Here is a 19,025-nt window from a genome sequence, read left to right as displayed (position 1 = left end):
TAATTCTGGGCCAAAAAGGTCCCGCAAACAAAAGCATTTTCTGTTTAATATGTAACACAAACATAACAAACAATGAATTATATTCTTGGTTCTTTCGGTAAAGTCACGTTGAAGGGAAACAATAAAATAACAAAAAATATGTAAAACAATAAAGTCTCACGACGTATCGACTGTAACACAAGTAGTCATCATCAGGTGTGAAAACCAACGGCAAGAAACATTTGAAAGAAGTGGCGGTTCTTATTTACTTATTTATAAAACGTTAGCACCACGGAGAGCGATTTGGCAGTTTATTTAGAAGGACGAGTCCATCTATGTTCGGAAAAGAGGAGGGGGGAGACGAAAAATTAATGTATGCTGTCTGAAAGCCACTGTAAGCGTGAACAATCAATTAAGACCTGAAATGGTTTATCACATCTTTCCAATGATTGATAAGCCAGAATCCATCTTCTCGGTTGAAATTGTTTCTGTTTGTATATGTGGATAGCCTCATGAACGAATCTCTCATGGTAGCCCGATGGATTGCAAAGAACCTCCGTCTTGGAGAAATAAATGTCATGTGAGCCTACTGAATTATAACAGTGATCTGCCACGGCCGAGGTGTTGGTCCTACCGTGTTTCAGGTCTGCTTTGTGTTCACGAATGAGGTCCGAGACATGTCGTTTGGTTTCTCCAATGTAACTACTACCACAGAGGCAACTTAGTTTGTAGACACCAGGGTACTGTATGTCCGGAATCACATCTTTTACAGACGGAACCAGATCACGGATTTTATGTAATGTGTTGAATCGGACCTGGATCTTGTGTTCATTCAAGATTTTGGAGATCTTTTTTGCGATCCCCGCAATGTAGGGCAAAGTGATGGTTTTGAAAGGCTCCTCAAGAGGGTCCTTCTTCATGGTTGGAGTGATAGCTTTGCGGATTGTAGCCGGAGTAACCATTAGCCTTAAGAGCTTGGTGTACGTGCTTGAGTTCACTGGCTATGTGTTCCTGGTCGGATATGCATTGGGCTCTATGGTGCAGAGTCTTGATGAGGGAATTCTTCTGGGATGGATGGTGGTGGGAATCCGGTTTCAGCTAAGCATCCGTATGGGTAGCTTTCCCGTAGACAGAGTGGCTCATTGAACCATCAATTTTGTTTTCACCAATTCCACTTTACAGTAAAATTGTAGACACGGCACAATATATATTTCTGAATCTTTATTTTTACCAACATTTTAAAAAATATTCTCCGTTAAGGCAAAATTCTGAAATATTGGATTTTTTTACAAAGCCTTGTGAATTCACCTTGTATCTGAACAAGTTCAATTTGTGCAAATATCTTTTTTCCAAACGTAGAAATAAAAAAGACATTGCTTACAAATATCAGCTCTATGTTTTCAAGTAAATACATTTTGGGTAGTGAATAAATTATAGTCTAAATAAGCTACACATGACGAATTGTAGGCAATTACAGTTATAATCAAAGCCATTTTTAAACAATCACGTGGTCCCTGTAGTCGCCGTTAGAGACAATCTGCTTGAAACAGTTTATCAACATATATGAATAAATTTATTCAAATAAGCAGAGTTAATTTCCTATTTATGGCATGCCAGTTATGTGTCAGTTTTCGATATCAACATCACCTTATAAAAGAATAACATTTAAAATACGCACAGACAAGTATTCATTCGTAATTATTGACAGGCATATGAACAAAATTTAATTATATTCTTAGTTTTTTCGGTAAAGCCACGTCGAAGAGAAACAACAAAATAATAAAATATATATAACAATAAAATATATATTTTATTATTTTGTTGTTTCTCTTCAACGTGACTTTACTGAAAAAACTAAGAATATGAATTACTGCAGTCACCAAAGCTTTAAATAAAAAATTTTAATTACTTCAGTAAAATATACTGCATCAGGTTACATCGTATTAACAAGCAGCTATTTTAAAAATATGCACCGCCTGCTTAACAGTGTATGTACAACAAACTATTGTAGTGTCAATCAAAACGAGTAGGCCATTGTATGCTGGCGTCTGGGTCAAAATGTAGCAAATTCTAAACATTAGCTACAAATAATAGGTCACGGAGTTTAGATCGCAACACAAGCAATCGTCATCAGGTGGGACAAGCACAGCAGTAAGAAGACAAAACTGCTGAAGTAGGCGCCTACTTCAGCGTCTTCTTCTTGCTGTGGTTGTCCCACCTGATGACGATTGCTTGTGTTGCGATCTAAACGCCGTGATCTGTTATGTTTCTACCCACGTGGTGACTTTACCGAAATAACTAGAGAGTGTGGATTCCTGCAGTCACAAAAGCTTCGAATCAAGATTGCCTACAAACTACACAACCGAGATGACACATCAATCATCGCCCCCTACTGACAGGCTCTTGTCCACATGCAGGCCGGTGCAGGGCCACCACCTTGTGCCACACAGGGGCAGCTGCTACTTCGGGATGCTCTTCGAGCGTCTCAGAGGAGGTACGACACGAAACTCCGAGTTGCCGAGGCGATTAAGCAAGCACTGTGTAAAAGCAATTATCATGAGAACATCGTGAATGCTTGGGAGCTTATTCGCTCTCGCTCCTGGTGAGAGATTGACCCAACCCACAGGTCCACAAAGACTGGCCGCTCTTACTCTGCAGGTTGAACCTAGGAGCTGAGTGTTCAACTTCACATTCTTGTCATTAAAGGCCTGTGACAAAGGTGCATCTATTGTAGCGAAATCGTCTCTGGCTTACACATCTACCGGGTCTCCACTTGACTTTGGATTGTCTCGGAGGAAGTCCACCCACACCTCCACTTCCACAAACTGCTGGGAGTTGCCTCGCTCTGCCTCACAGTCAGAATTCTCCTCCTGCTTTATGTTGCCTCCATCGATGTGAAGGTCCTATTTTGGATTTGAATCTTCATCTTCACATTTCACCTTCACTTCTTCGCTCTTCACCATTACTTCTTCACATTTCACCTAGATACCTTTAAAACTGTCCAAGCTGGGATTTTCTTCCGGTTCGTGTTTCATGAAGGATGGGCTAATTGCGGCACTTTGACTTTCACAAGCTGATTTCAGACTCCACTCCTTGTGGATCTTCTGATGCTTCTGTGTTCTCTGGTGTACTTGAAGGTTGGATGAATTTGCAAACATCTGCCTGCACAGAGTACACTTGAAGGGTTTCTCTCCCGTGTGTGTTCTCTGGTGTGTTACAAGAGCAACCGACTGAAAATGCCTTCACACACACACTGCACTTGAAGGGTTTCTCTCCCGTGTGAGTTCTCTGGTGTGCTACAAGAGCAGATGACTGCGCAAATGCCTTCACACACACACTGCACTTGAAGGGTTTCTCTCCCGTGTGTGTTCTCTGGTGTATTTTAAGAGCAGATGACTGTGAAAATGCCTTGTCACACACAGTGCACTTGAAGGGTTTCTCTCCTGTGGGAGTTCTCTGGTGCTGTGTCAAATTTCCAGTCCGATCCGTGCTGTATGCACGCTGGTCGCAATGTTGACTTGTCGTACCGAGCTGCTGTGCTGAGGGCCTTTGCTCCATCAGACCAGGGTCAGCTGCAGACAGAAAATAAGAATATCCACACCATCTACAAGTCAGTATCGAGGCACAGAGGAATGCATATATACAGTCACATGTGACTTACACGTCTATACTTATTAATATATTCATTAAGTAGTGAAAAAGTTTCCCAAATTCATCACAGGGCTGTTATGGCACACAATGAGAGGGCAAATGGTTATAAATATGCCTGGAAGCCCTCGTATCTTCAAAATGAATGTTAACTTAAAACTCCGAGCACACAATTTCGGCTGTCTGGCTACAAAAGGAATATTTATGAGAGCTAAATTCAGCTGGCATAGCAAAGGGTGTTGAAAACAATACCATTTGTGTTATGCATAAATTAATGTTCAATCGCAACTTAGAGGTGTGAATCCAGGCTCAGATGTCCTTAAATGCTGGGATGAACAGTTCCGACTTCAGCTGAATGTGTGTGCTGTGTTCACCTCCAGTTTCCATTCTTATAAAGAGTTCCAGAGGAAAACAAAAGTAAACTATTGTTGTGCTATAACCTCCGTGTTCAACAGAGTTAATAGACGTTACTGCAAACACAAACTGTACACTGTCACTGGGTAAACAGGCGGTGGCGTGTCTAGAATCACGCCTGGCCACCTTCATCTGCTTGGCATGAATGCTTCCTCACTCCACCAAGTAATTAATCGAGGATCAACGAACATAGCCGAGGCTAACTGGAGTTTGCGTGTCTCTCTCCGTGGTGAGATGTTAACTACCTCACCTGGTATACAGGAAGTCGTGGGTTCGATCACGACCCTGACGCCTGCTGTATATTTGGAGTTTGCGCGTCTCTCCGCTGAGTGTCTTTGACCGATAGACATTGACACACGTATTCTTGTTGATTTCGGTAAAGTTATGTAGATAGAAAATAACAATAACAGATAATACAATTACATTAAATAAAGACCACTTGTGTTGCGATCAAAACGACGTGAGTTTTTTTGCTTTATTTACAATTATTTGTTAATTTTTACTGTTATTTTTATTTTATTTTCTATCTACGTGACTTTACCGAAAGAACCAAGAATATTAATTCTTGCAGTCACCAAAGTTTTAAGTCAAAACATTCACACACGTTGACAAAGCCTCACCTTGTGTTGTTGTGGGCAGGTCGCTTCTGATAACAAGAGCGGTATAGCAGCTCAAGCGGGCTTGGCCTGCTAACAAAAGAAAATAAAAACTGCGTGAATATTTACAATAAAACAAAGTTACAAAGTGGCGAGCCGGGTGAAGACAAATTAAACTTAAGCGAGATAATTAAAGTAAATGCAATCAGGCGAGGGCAGGAGGCAAGGCCCCGCGTGGCTAGGCCCCGCGTTGTAAAGTTCCAACCTGGACATCGATTCCCATGCTCGCTGCTACTCAACTGACATCCCTACGAGAGAGAGGCTCTACCTTGGTAAACAACAACAACAACCACCACCACAACGATGAGAATTTCTCACCTCGGATTTCAGTGCAAGCGCGCACACGGCAGCTTCCTGTTGCCTCGCGACAGCAGGAAGTAGTATGACGTCACTTCCCTCCCGCGAGCGGCTCTCTAACTGAATAAATTATGTTAATGAGCCGGTCCATATGTCGAGGGATGGGGGCGTGGGCGCTGAACCTGTCGCAATAAACTCGCGACGGCTTTAACGGATACATTATGTTAATGAGCCACCAGTCACTGGGCGTAGCTTTGCCCATATAAGGATTGACACTGGAACGATATCGGCAGTGACCCAGGCGGAGGTGACGTCATGTTCAAGAGCGCGGTGGATGGGGGAGGGGTGAATACCTTGGTGACATGACGTCACTAGCAAGGGACACCTCTGGCGTTTCACACCGATGAGGTGATGCTGAGTAGTGACGTCACAGAGCGGGATTGGAGTTTAAGTTGATTTAGATTCATTTTCCATTGCTCCCTCCCTTGAACTCAGCAACAACAACAACGTGGACATTGCATCCCACTGGGATTTTTAGCACACAGCGTTGGTGTACGGTGCTTTTTTCAGGAACATTTAGCTGTTTTTTTCATGAATTTTCTGTTTGCAGAGTCACACAAAGTAGTCACTTTAAGATGTGTTTCTTGTTCGGGTTTGTGTTTGTTGTGGTTGCACTTGATTCAAGAGCCGAATGGCTCACAGGGGTATACCAAAAAATATACTGAAATTATTGTGTACACTCTGTGTGTGTGTACACTGTGTGTGTGTGCACTGTGTGTGTACACTGTGTGTGTGTGCACTGTGTGTGTGTGCACTGTGTGTGTACACTGTGTGTGTGTACACTGTGTGTGTGTACACTGTGTGTACACTGTGTGTGTGTGTACACAAATGTGTGTAGACTGTGTGTGTACACTGTGTGTGTGTACGTGTACACTGTGTATGTGTGTACACTGTGGGGGGCACAGTCATCTCAGTCGACCAATGGGCATCTTTTCATCAATTTATTATTTTCCAATTTTCTTGTTTTTGTTATTTTCTATTTACGTGACTTTACCGAAAGAACCAAGAATGTGGTAGCACATTCTCTATTCATTGCAGACGTTCCAGGTTAAAATCCGACAGGCACACCTGGCTACCCCAGTAACATTCACCACAATATGCGGAGTCTGCTAAACGGCAGATGTAAAACATAACGTCGCGTCATTCACAACGCACATTGCATGTTGTTGTCACGGTCAAAATTGTGGCAATTCCAAACATTATCCAGAAACTCCACAACGGAGACACGCACCACCTGTACCAACGATGGAGTCGCAGGGACAGACGTTCGATTACGTTGGAATCGATCTGCAGATGGCCAGCAGCTCCGTGTCGCCTTATCTCGATCCCGCAATCCCAACCAGGTGAAAGTCCGCATCGAACCGAACCCCCGGCAAGGCCATCGTCTACTTAACGATGAGAGAAAACTCACACGAAATGTCGTTTTCAATGAATAAGCTTTTAATGAAGAAATACAACTATACAATTCAAAACATAATACAATTATAAGCTGTTTCATTTTCAAACTTCAAGACGGAGCATTGGGAGCTTGCGTGGAGGCGTCGTTCGCGTGCAATTTTTTTCGTGACTTTCCTGGCCCAAGGCCGCAAATGGTTGTGAGGGGCGCCGCAGGTGGTCAGGCTTGCTTCAACTCTTGGTCGTGAACATCCAGACGTGAATCAGCAAGGAGCATTTCATGTCCTAGTTCGAGAAAATCTATGTCAACACGTAATACAAAACTACAATTCGTGTTGCAGAGAATGAACCTCCTCTATGTGTAACCTTTGAGTGGTGTGCCACGTAACTGATTAATGATCCGAGTATGCTCCTTATTTCAAAGACGATGAGTTGCTGCAGAGGGAGATGCTTCCTGAAAACACAAAAATACCCTTTGACCTGTATCACAAGAACAATGAGTCTCACCTGAGTTCTCTGTACAGGTTACTTCCAAACACACACACACACTTTGTCCTAACATCACTTATTCAATGTTTGACCCTTATAGACAAAATTTTACATGTATGCACACAATCAGACAAGTATTCATTCTAAATTGAATTACTGCACTGAAATATACTGCATCAGGTTACATCGCATTAACAAGAAGATATTTTAAAAAATACGCACGTAACTGATTAATGATCCGAGTATGCTCCTTATTTCAAAGACGATGAGTTGCTGCAGAGGGAGATGCTTCCTGAAAACACAAAAATACCCTTTGACCTGTATCACAAGAACAATGAGTCTCACCTGAGTTCTCTGTACAGGTTACTTCCAAACACACACACACACACACTTTGTCCTAACATCACTTATTCAATGTTTGACCCTTAAAGACAAAATTTTACATGTATGCACACAATCAGACAAGTATTCATTCTAAATTGAATTACTGCACTGAAATATACTGCATCAGGTTACATCGCATTAACAAGAAGATATTTTAAAAAATACGCACGTAACTGATTAATGATCCGAGTATGCTCCTTATTTCAAAGACGATGAGTTGCTGCAGAGGGAGATGCTTCCTGAAAACACAAAAATACCCTTTGACCTGTATCACAAGAACAATGAGTCTCACCTGAGTTCTCTGTACAGGTTACTTCCAAACACACACACACACTTTGTCCTAACATCACTTATTCAATGTTTGACCCTTATAGACAAAATTTTACATGTATGCACACAATCAGACAAGTATTCATTCTAAATTGAATTACTGCACTGAAATATACTGCATCAGGTTACATCGCATTAACAAGAAGATATTTTAAAAAATACGCACTGTCTGCTTAACAGTGTATGTACAACATACTATTGTTGCGTCATTCAAAACGAGTAGGCCATTGCATGCTGGCGTCTGGGTCAAAATTTATCAAATTCGAAACATTGCCTACAAACTCCACAACTAAGATGCCACATCAACCATCGCCCCCTACTGACAGGCTCTTGTCCACATGCAGGCCGGTGCAGGGCCACCACCTTGTGCCACACAGGGGCAGCTGCTACTTGGGGATGCTCTTCGTGTGTCTGAGACGAGATACAAAAGTCCGAATTGCCAGAGGCGATAAAGCAAGCACCATATAAGTGGAATAATTAAATAACAAAAATCACGACGTTTCGGCCACAACACAAGTGGCCTTCATCAGGTGAAGGGACCGTGCTGTCATGATGAAGGCCACTTGTGTTGTGGCTGAAACGTCGTGATTTTTGTTATTTTATCTTTTTACCTACGTGACTTTACCGAATAGAACCAAAGAGTATGGATCCTTGCAGTCACGAAAGCTTCAAATCTAGAATGGAATTATTAAAACCGAGTGAATGCTTGGGAGCTTATTGGCTCTCGCTCCTGGTTAGAGATCTACCCAACCCACAGGTCCACAAAGACTGGCCACTCTCACCATGCAGGTTTAACCTAGGAACTGAGTGTTCAACTTCACATTCTTGTCATTAAAGGCCTGTGACTAAGGTGTATCCATTGGAGTGACCAGAGTGGAGTCGGCTCCGGGAGAGGCAACCACCTCGCCCCACGCCGCTCCTCCACTTCGAGGTCTGCGGAGAACTTCGCCACCACCACCACCACCAGCGTGGCAATCTTCACGGCTGTGCTCACTGTGGTTCTGCTGCTCACGCAGCCGGTGGTGGAACTCCTCGGAGGATCTCAGCGTGGGGGTTCGAACATCAACGGCTCCAACGCCACCACCACCACGATCAACAACTACTCGGGACTCGTGAAGGACGTCTCTCCACCGGCAGCGGTCGCCACCTGGGGACCGATGTTCACCAGCGGCCACGCAGACGGACAGGAGAGGGGCGGCCCAGCCTGGCCCCACGGGATGTCCTGGCTCATGGACAGCGCGCCGACTCCTCTCCTGCAGGCTGCGGGTCAGCTGTGCAGTAGCCACAGTGAGGCCATTGTGGACAGCGTGCTCCCTGCCCTACTGCAGGCTGTGGGTCAGCTGTGCAGTAGCCACAGTGAGGACATAGTGGACAGCTCGCTCCCTGCCCTACTGCAGGCTATGGGTCAGCTGAGCGGCAGCTGACAGGACATAGTGGACAGCGTGCTCCCTGCCCTGCTCCACGTCGTGCGTCAGCTGTACAGCGGCTGCAAGGAGGCCATCGGCTCCACCGTGCCGCTGAACACCCCGCACATCGCCGTGCGTCTCCGGCGTTCTGTAAGTCGCAGAGTTGAGTGAGCAACATCCATCATCGTCGTCGTCACCATCAGCCACGGTCAATCCACTAGCGGGTAGAGACCTCCCCGTGCCGTCGCAACCTCCCACGATGCCGCTGTGCGGTGATCCACCCAGCGCCTGACACGTGGAGCGATTTCATTGCTTCATCTCCCCACTGGGCATCCTCTCGGATGACCACCCCGCCGCCCATCGGCATCAATCGCCCCCTTCGCGTCCTCCACCGTCACCCTCAACTCCACCCGCGGTGTTTTCAACAGCCTGGTTGGCCACTGGAACGGTATCCCGGACAGTGCCGGATTAAGCTCGTGCGGGTCCTGTGGCATATATTATAACGGTGCCCAAAATAAAATAAAAAAACACAATTATTAAAACGCAAAGTTTACACATCTACCGGGTCTCCACCTGACTTTGTATTGTCTTGGAGGAAGTCCACCCACACCTCCACTTCCACAAACTGCTGGGAGTTGCCTCGCTCTGCCTCAATCAGAATTCTCCTTCTGCTTCACGTTGCCTCCAATGATGTGAAGGTCCCATTTTGGAGTTGAATCTTCATCTTCATATTTCACCTTCACTTCTTCGCTCTTCACCATCACTTCTTCACATTTCACCTTCACTTCTTCGCTCTTCACCATCACTTCTTCCCTCTTCACCATCACCTCTTCATATTTCACCTCGATACCTTTAAAAGTGTCCAAGCTGGGATTTTCTTTCGGTTCTTATTTCATGAGGGATTGGCTTATTGTGGCACTTTGACTTTCACAAGCTGATTTCAGACTCCACTCCTTGTGGACCTTCTGATGCTTGTGCGTTCTCTGGTGTACTTGAAGATGTGATGACTGTGCAAACGCCATCCCGCACAGAGTGTACCTGAAGGGTTTCTCTCCTGTGTGTGTTCTCTGGTGTTTTTTAAGAGCAGATGAACGTGCAAACGCCTTCCCACACACACTGCACTTGAAGGGTTTCTCTCCCGTGTGTGTTCTCTGGTGTACTTGAAGATGATGATGAAAGTGCAAACGGCTTCCCGCACAGAGTGCACTTGAAGGGTTTCTCTCCCGTGTGTGTTCTCTGGTGTACTTGAAGATGTTGTTGCTGTGCAAACGCCATCCTGCACAGATTACACTTGAAGGGTTTCTCTCCTCTGTGTGTTCTCAGGTGTCTTTTAACAACAGATGACCGTGAAAATGCCTTCCCACACACACTGCACTTGAAGGGTTTTTCTCCCGTGTGTGTTCTCTGGTGTGCTACAAGAGGAGATGAATGTGCAAACGCCTTCCCACACGTACTGCACTGGAAGGGTTTCTCTCCCGTGTGTGTTTTCTGGTGTACTAGAAGATGTGGGGACTGTGCAAACGCCTTCCCACACAGAGTGCACTTGAAGGGTTTCTCTCCTGTGTGTGTACTCTGATGTCTTTGCAGATGTGATGACTGTGAAAATGCCTTCCCGCACACCGTGCACCTGAAGGGTTTCTCTCCCGTGTGTGTTCTCTGGTGGATCTCAAGAACTGATGACTGTGCAAATGCCTTCCCACACACAGTGCACTTGAAGGGTTTCTCTCCCGTGCGAGTTCTCTGGTGCCGTGTCAAATTTCCAGTCCGATCCGTGCTGTATGCACGCTGGTCGCATTGTTGCCTTGTCGTACAGAGCTGCGCTGAGTGCCTTGCTCCAGCAGATCAGCGTCAGCTGCAGACAGAAAAAAATAATATCCACACCATCTACACGTCAGTATCGAGGCACAGAGGAATGAATATATACACAGTAACACGTGACTTACACGTCTATACTTATTCATATATTCATGAAGTAGTGAAGAAGTGTCCCAAATTCATCACAGGGCTGTTATGGCACACAATGAGAGGGCAAACGGTCATAAACATGCCTGGAAGCCCTCGTATCTTCAAAATGAATGTCCACCCAAAACTCCGAGCACACAATTTCAGCTGTCTGTCTACAAAAGGAATATTTATGAGAGCTAAATTCAGCTGACATAGCAAAGGGTGGTGAAAACAATACTATTTGTGTTAGGCAGAAATGCATAAATTAACATTCAATCGCAACTTAGACGTGTGAATCCAGGCTCAGATGTCCTTGAATGCTGGGATGAACAGTTCCGACTTCAGCTGAATGTGTGTGCTGTGTTAACTTCCTGTTTCCATTCATATAAAGAGTTCCAGAGGAAAACAAAAGTAAACTATTGTAATGCTATAACCTCCGTGTTCAACAGAGCTAATAGATGTTACTGCAAACACAAACTGTACACTGTCACTGGGTAAACAGGCGGTGGCGTGTCTAGAATCACGCCTGGCCACCTTCATCTGCTTGGCATGAATGCTTCCTCACTCCACCAAGTAATTAATTGAGGATCAACGAACATAGCCGAGGCTAACTGGAGTTTGCGTGTCTCTCTCCGTGGTGAGACGTTAACTACCTCACCTGGTATACAGGAAGTCGTGGGTTCGATCCCGACCCTGACGCCTGCTGTATATTTGGAGTTTGCGCGTATCTCCGTTTAGCGTCTTTGACCGATAGACATTGACACAGGTATTCTTGTTTCTTTCGGTAAAGTTACGTAGATAGAAAATAACAATAACAGATAATACAATTACATTAAATAAAGACCACTGTGTTGCGATCAAAACGACGTGAGTTTTTTGCTTTATTTACATTTTTTCATTTATTTTCATTTAATTTGCTATCTACGTGACTTTACCGAAAGAACCAAGAATATTAATTCCTGCAGTCACCAAAGTTTTAAGTCAAAACATTCACACACGTTGACAAAGCCTCACCTTGTGTTGTTGTGGGCAGGTCGCTTCTGATAACAAGAGCGGTATAGCAGCTCAAGCGGGCTTGGCCTGCTAACAAAAGAAAATAAAAACTGCGTGAATATTTACAATAACACAAAGTTACAAAGTGGTGAGCCGGGTGAAGACAAATTAAATTTAAGTGAGATAATTAAAGTGAATGCAATCAGGCGAGGGCAGGAGGCAAGGCCCCGCGTGGCAAGGCCCCGCGTTGTAAAGTTCCAACCTGGACATCGATTCCCATGCTCGTTGCTACTCAACTGACATCCCTACGAGAGAGCGAGGCTCTACCTTGGTAAACAACAACAACCACCACTACCACCACCACAACAACCACAATCGCAATGAAAATTTCTCACCTCGGATTTCAGTGCAGGAAGCGATAGCTTCCTGTTACCTCGTGACGTCATGCGGCAGCAGGTGACATGACGTCACATCCGGGGTACGAGATACGCTCCTCCCACAATGAGCTGCTCCGTAAATAAATAAGTTATTGAATGAATAAATTATGTTAATGTGAGCCGTCCCATATGTCGTGGGGTGCTGAACCCGTCGCAAAAAACTCGCGACGGCTTCAACGAACACATTATGTTAATGAGCCGCCAGTCACTGGGCGTAGCTTTGCCCAAATAAGGATTGGCACTGGAACGATATCGGCAGTGACCCAAGCGGAGGTGACGTCATGTTCAAGAGCGCGGTAAACGGGGTAGGGGTGAATACCTTGGTGACATGACGTCACTAGCGAGGGACACCTCCCTCTGGCGTTTCACACCGATGAAGTGATGCTGAGTAGTGACGTCACAGAGCGGGATTGGAGTTTAAGTTGATTTAGATTCATTTTCCATTGCTCCCTCCCTTGAACTCAGCAACAACAACAACGTGGACATTGCATCCCACTGGGATTTTTAGCACACAGCGTTGGTGTACGGTGCTTTTTTCAGGAACATTTAGCTGTTTTTTTCATGAATTTTCTGTTTGCAGAGTCACACAAAGTAGTCACTTTAAGATGTGTTTCTTGTTCGGGTTTGTGTTTGTTGTGGTTGCACTTGATTCAAGAGCCGAATGGCTCACAGGGGTATACCAAAAAATATACTGAAATTATTGTGTACACTCTGTGTGTGTGTACACTGTGTGTGTGTGCACTGTGTGTGTACACTGTGTGTGTGTACACTGTGTGTGTGTGCACTGTGTGTGTGTGTGTGCACTGTGTGTGTGTACACTGTGTATGTGTGTACACAGTGGGGGGCACAGTCATCTCAGTCGACCAATGGGCATCTTTTCATCAATTTATTATTTTCCAATTTTCTTGTTTTTGTTATTTTCTATTTACGTGACTTTACCGAAAGAACCAAGAATGTGGTAGCACATTCTCTATTCATTGCAGACGTTCCAGGTTAAAATCCGACAGGCACACCTGGCTACCCCAGTAACATTCACCAAAATATGCGCATTCTGCTAAACGGCAGATGTAAAACATAACGTTGTGTCATTCACAACGCATGTTGGTGTCACGGTCAAAATTGTGGCAATTCCAAACATTATCCAGAAACTCCACAACGGAGACACGCACCCCCTGTACCAACGACGGAGGCGCAGGGACAGACGCTCGATTACGTTGGAATCGATCTACAGACGGCCAGCAGCTCCGTGTCGCCTTATCTCGATCCCGCAATCCCAAACAGGTGAAAGTCCGCATCGAACCGAACCCCCGGCAAGGCCATCTACTTAACGACGAGAGAAAATTCACACGAAATGTCCTTCTCAACGAAGTCTTCCGGATGTAAAATGAAATAAGCTTTTAATGAAGAAATAACAATAATCTAATTCAAAACACAACGCGATTCAAAGATGTTTCATTTTAAAACTTCAAAACGGAGCATGGGGCGCTTGCGTGAATGTGTCCTTCGTGTGCCGTAAATGTTGTGACTTTCCTGGCCTGTAGGCCGTCAATGTGTTGGACCATTATTGGTGCACAGCACCTCAACAACAGCAGTGGGGTTTGCTTCAAGCGAGAGGTATGAACATCCAGACGTGAATCAGCAAGGAGCATTTCTAGTCCGAGTTAGACAAAATCTACGTCAATACGTAAGACAAAACTACAATTCGTGTTGTAGAGAATGTACCTCCTCCTATACGTGTAACTTTCAAGTGGTATGCCTTGTAACTGATGAATGATCCGACCGTGCTCCCTATTTCAAAGACGATGAGTTGCTGCAGAGGCAGATGCTTCATGAAACACAAAAGTACCCTTTGACCCGCATCACAAGAACAACGGGTCTCACCCGAGTTCTCTGTACAGGTTACTTCCAAACACACACACACTTTGTCCTAACATCACTTAATCAATATAGATTTGAACACTTAATCAATGTTTGACCCTCATAGACAAAATGTAACATGTACACGCACAATCAGACAAGTATTCATTCTTAATTATTTACAGGCATATTAACAAAATTGAATTACTGCAGTGAAATATCCTGCATCAGGTTACATCGTATTAACAAGAAGCTATTTTAAAAATACGCACCGTCTGCTTAACAGTGGATGTAAACATACTATTGTGTCATTCAAAACGAGTCGGCCATTGCATGCTGGCGAATTCTAAACATTAGCGACAAATTACAAAACTGAGATGAAACATCAATCATTGCCCCCTACTGACAGCCTCTTGTTCACATACTCTTTGGTTCTTTCAGTAAAGTCACGTAGGTAGAACAAATAATAATAGATCACGACGTTTCGATCGTAACACAAGCGGTCGTCCTCAGGCGGAAAAAAAATGCAGGCTGGTGCAGGGCCACCACCCTGTGCCACACAGGGGCAGCTGCTACTTGGGGATGCTCTTCGAGTGTTTCAGACGAGATAGAAAACTCCGAGTTGCCGAGGCGATTAAGCAAGCACCGAGTAAATGTAATTATAACATAGTGAATGCTTGGGGGCTTCTTGGCTCTCATTCCTGGTCAGAGATCTCCCCAATCCACGGGTCCACAAAGACTGGCCGCTCGCTCTTACTCTGCAGGTTGAACCTAGGAATTGAGTGTTCAACTTCACATTCTTTTCATTAAAGGCCTGTGACAAAGGTGCATCTATTGTAGCGACCGTCTCAAGCTTACACACATATCGGTTCTCCATTTGACTTTGTATTGTCTAGGAGCAAGTCCACCCACACCTCCACTTCCATGAATTGCTGGGAGTTGCCTCGCTCTGCCTCAGTCAGAATTCTCCTCCTGCTTTACGTTGCCTCCATCAATGTGAAGGTCCGATTCTGGAGTTGAATCTTCATCTTCACATTTCACCATCACCTCTTCATATTTCACCTTGATACCTTTAAAAGTGTCCAAGCTGGGATTTTCTTCCGGTTCGTGTTTCATGAGGGATGGGCTTATTGTGGCACTTTGACTTTCACAAGCTGATTTCAGACTCCACTCCTTGCAGATCTTCTGATGCTTCTGTGTTCTCTGGTGTACTTGAAGATTTTATGAATGTGCAAACGCCTTCCTGCAGAGTGCACCTGAAGGGTTTCTCTCCTGTGTGTATTCTCTGGTGTGTTACAAGAGGAGATGACTTTGCAAACGCCTTCCCACACACACTGCACTTGAAGGGTTTCTCTCCCGTGTGTGTTCTCTGGTGTACTTTAAGATGTGGTGACTGTGAAAACGCCTTCCCGCACAGAGTGCACTTGAAGGGTTTCTCTCCCGTGTGTGTTCTCTCGTGTACTTCAAGATGTGATGACTGTGCAAACATCATCCCGCACAAAATGCACCTGAAGGGTTTCTCTCCTGTGTGTGTTCTCTGGTGTATTTTAAGAACAGATGACTGTGCAAATGCCTTCCCACACACAGTGCACTTGAAGGGTTTCTCTCCTGTGTGTGTTCTCTGGTGTTTTTTAAGAACAGCTGACTGTGAAAATGCCTTCCCACACACAGTGCACTTGAAGGGTTTCTCTCCCGTGTGTGTTCTCTGGTGTCTTTGCAGATTTGATGAATGTGCAAACGCCTTCGCACACATCGTGCACCTGAAGGGTTTCACTCCCGTGTATGTTCTCTGGTGTGTTACAAGAGCAGATGAACGTGCAAATGCCTTCCCACACACAGTGCACTTGAAGGGTTTCTCTCCCGTGTGTGTTCTCTGGTGTCTTTGCAGATTTGATGAATGTGCAAACGCCTTCGCACACATCGTGCACCTGAAGGGTTTCACTCCCGTGTATGTTCTCTGGTGTGTTACAAGAGCAGATGAACGTGCAAATGCCTTCCCACACACAGTGCACTTGAAGGGTTTCTCTCCTGTGTGAGTTCTCTGGAGGGTCTGAAGAACTGATGGCCATGCAAATGCCTTCCCAGACACAGTGCACTTAAAGGGTTTCTCTCCTGTGTGTGTTCTCTGGTGTACTTGAAGATGTGGGGACTGTGAAAATGCCTCCCCACACACACTGCACTTGAAGGGTTTCTCTCCCGTCTGTGTTCTCTGGTGTGCTACAAGAGTAGATGAATGTGCAAACACCTTCCCACACACACTGCACTTGAAGGGTTTATCTCCCGTGTGTGTTCTCTGGTGTTCTACAAGAGTAAATGAACGTGCAAACGCCTTCCCACACACACTGTACTTGAAGGGTTTCTCTCCTGTGTGAGTTCTCTCGTGCCGTGTCAAATCTCCAGTACGATCCGTGCTGTATGCACGCTGGTCGCATTGTTGCTTTGTAGTACCGAGCTGCGCTGAGTGCATTTGCTCCATCAGACCAATTCTGCGGAAGAAGCGTCAGAGGAAGCGTCAGCTGCAGACAGAAAAAAATAATATCCACACCATCTACACGTCAGTATCGAGGCACAGAGGAATGCATATATAGTCACATGTGACTTACACGTCTATATTCATGATGTAGTAAAAACGTTTCCCAAATTCATCACAGGGCTGTTATGGCACACAATGAGAGGGCAAATGGTCATAAACATGCCTGGAAGCCCTCGTATCTTCAAAATTAATGTTCACCCAAAACCCTAAGCACACAATTTCGGCTGTCTGGCTACAAAAGGAATATTTATGAGAGCTAAATTCAGCTGACATAGCAAAGGGTGTTGAAAACAATACTATTTGTGTTAAGCAGAAATTCATAAATTAATGTTCAATCACAACTTAGAGGTGTGAATCTAGGCTCAGATGTCCTTGAATGCTGGGATGAACAGTTCCGACTTCAGCTGAATGTGTGTGCTGTGTTAACTTCCTGTTTCCATTCTTATAAAGAGTTCCAGAGGAAAACAAAAATAAACTATTGTTACGCTATAACCTCCGTGTTCAACAGAGTTAATAGACGTTAATGCAAACACAAACTGTACACTGTCAATGGGTAAACAGGCAGTGGCGTGTCTAGAATCACGCCTGGCCACCTTCATCTGCATGGCATGAATGCTTCATCACTCCACCAAGTAATTGAGGATCAACGAACATAGCCGAGGCTAACTGGAGTTTGCGTGTCTCTCTCCGTGGTGAGATGTTAACTACCTCACCTGGTGTACAGGAAGTCGTGGGTTCGATCCCGACCCTGACGCCTGCTGTATATTTGGAGTTTGCGTCACTCCGTTTAGCCTCTTTGACCGATAGACATTGACACACGTATTCTTGTTGATTTCGGTAAAGTTACGTAGATAGAAAATAACAATAACAGATAATACAATTACATTAAATAAAGACCACTTGTGTTGCGATCAAAACGACGTGAGTTGTTTTGCTTTATTTGCAATTATTTTTATTATTTTTATTTAATTTTCTATCTACGTGACTTTACCGAAAGAACCAAGAATATTAATTCCTGCAGTCACCAAAGTTTTAAGTCAAAACATTCACACACGTTGACAAAGCCTCACCTTGTGTTGTTGTGGGCAGGTCGCTTCTGATAACAAGAGCGGTATAGCAGCTCAAGCGGGCTTGGCCTGGTAACAAAAGAACGAAAATAAAAACTGCGTGAATATTTACAATAAAACAAAGTTACAAAGTGGCGAGCCGGGTGAAGACAAATTAAACTTAAGCGAGATTATTAAAGTGAATGCAATCAGGCGAGGGCAGGAGGCAAGGCCCCGCGTGGCTAGGCCCCGCGCTGTAAAGTTCCAACCTGGACATCGATTCCCATGCTCGCTGCTACTCAATTGACATCCCTGAGAGAGAGAGGCTCTACCTTGGTAAACAACAACCACCACCACGACCACCAACACGATAATAATTTCTCACCTCGGATTTCATTGCAAGAGCGAAGCGATCGCTTCCTGTTACCTCGTGACGTCACGCGGCAACAGCAGGTGACATGACGTCACGTCCGCGGTACAAGACACTCTCCTCCCACGAGCGGCTCGGTAACTGAATAAATTATGTTAATGAGGCCGGCCCATATGTCGAGGGATGCGGGCGTGGGTGCTGAACCCGTCCCAATCAACTCGCGACGGCTTTCACGAACAAATTATGTTAATGACCTGCCAGTCACTGGGCGTAGCTCTGCCCAAAAAAGGATTGTACCGAAACAGATATCGGCAGTGACCAAGCAGAGGTGACGTCACGCTCAAGGGCGCGGTGGACGGGAGTGGTGTGAATACCTTGGTGACATGACTTCACTAGCGAGGCACATCTCCCCCTGGCGTTTCACAGCGATGAGGTCTTGCTGAGTGGTCACGTCACAGAGCAGGATGGAGTTTAAGTTGATTTAGATTCATTTTCCATTGCTCCATCTCTTCAACAGAGACCCCTTGCGTGCGTGAGCTCAGCAACTACGTGGACATTATTGTGTGTACACGCTGTTTCTGTGTGTACACACTGTTTCTGTGTGTACATAATGTGTACACACTGTTTCTGTGTGTACACTATGTACAGACTGTGTGTGTACAGACTGTGTGTGTACAGACTGTGTGTGTATACACTGTGTATGTGCACACTGTGTGTATGTACACACTGTGTGTGTGTACACACTCTTTCTGTGTGTACACACTGTGTGTGTGTACACTGCGTGTAC

The 19,025-nt window shown here is 44.9% G+C and overlaps 1 long non-coding RNA gene across 2 annotated transcripts; it reads right to left on the bottom strand.

Moving 5' to 3' along the window:
- Nucleotides 1-6,482: 6,482 nt before the first annotated feature.
- LOC142918225 (uncharacterized) lies at nt 6,483-12,087 on the bottom strand. Of its 2 annotated transcripts, XR_012937444.1 has the most exons (6): nt 12,017-12,087; nt 8,435-10,910; nt 7,492-7,561; nt 7,161-7,230; nt 6,839-6,903; nt 6,483-6,734 (listed from the first exon to the last, which is right to left on the bottom strand). It is a non-coding gene; the product is annotated as an uncharacterized LOC142918225 (long non-coding RNA). The 2 variants fall into 2 exon arrangements; XR_012937443.1 differs by having other exon boundaries at nt 7,492-10,910.
- Between the last annotated feature and the right edge of the window lie 6,938 nt (nt 12,088-19,025).

This window comes from Petromyzon marinus, unplaced genomic scaffold, assembly GCF_048934315.1.
Source record: "Petromyzon marinus isolate PM22_M1 ecotype Great Lakes invasive population unplaced genomic scaffold, UKy_Petmar_22M1.pri1.0 PM_G_Scaffold_58, whole genome shotgun sequence".
Taxonomy (NCBI): domain Eukaryota; kingdom Metazoa; phylum Chordata; class Hyperoartia; order Petromyzontiformes; family Petromyzontidae; genus Petromyzon; species Petromyzon marinus.
The sequence above is the reverse complement of the archived record's forward strand: the minus strand, read 5'-3'. Positions and strand labels throughout refer to the sequence as shown.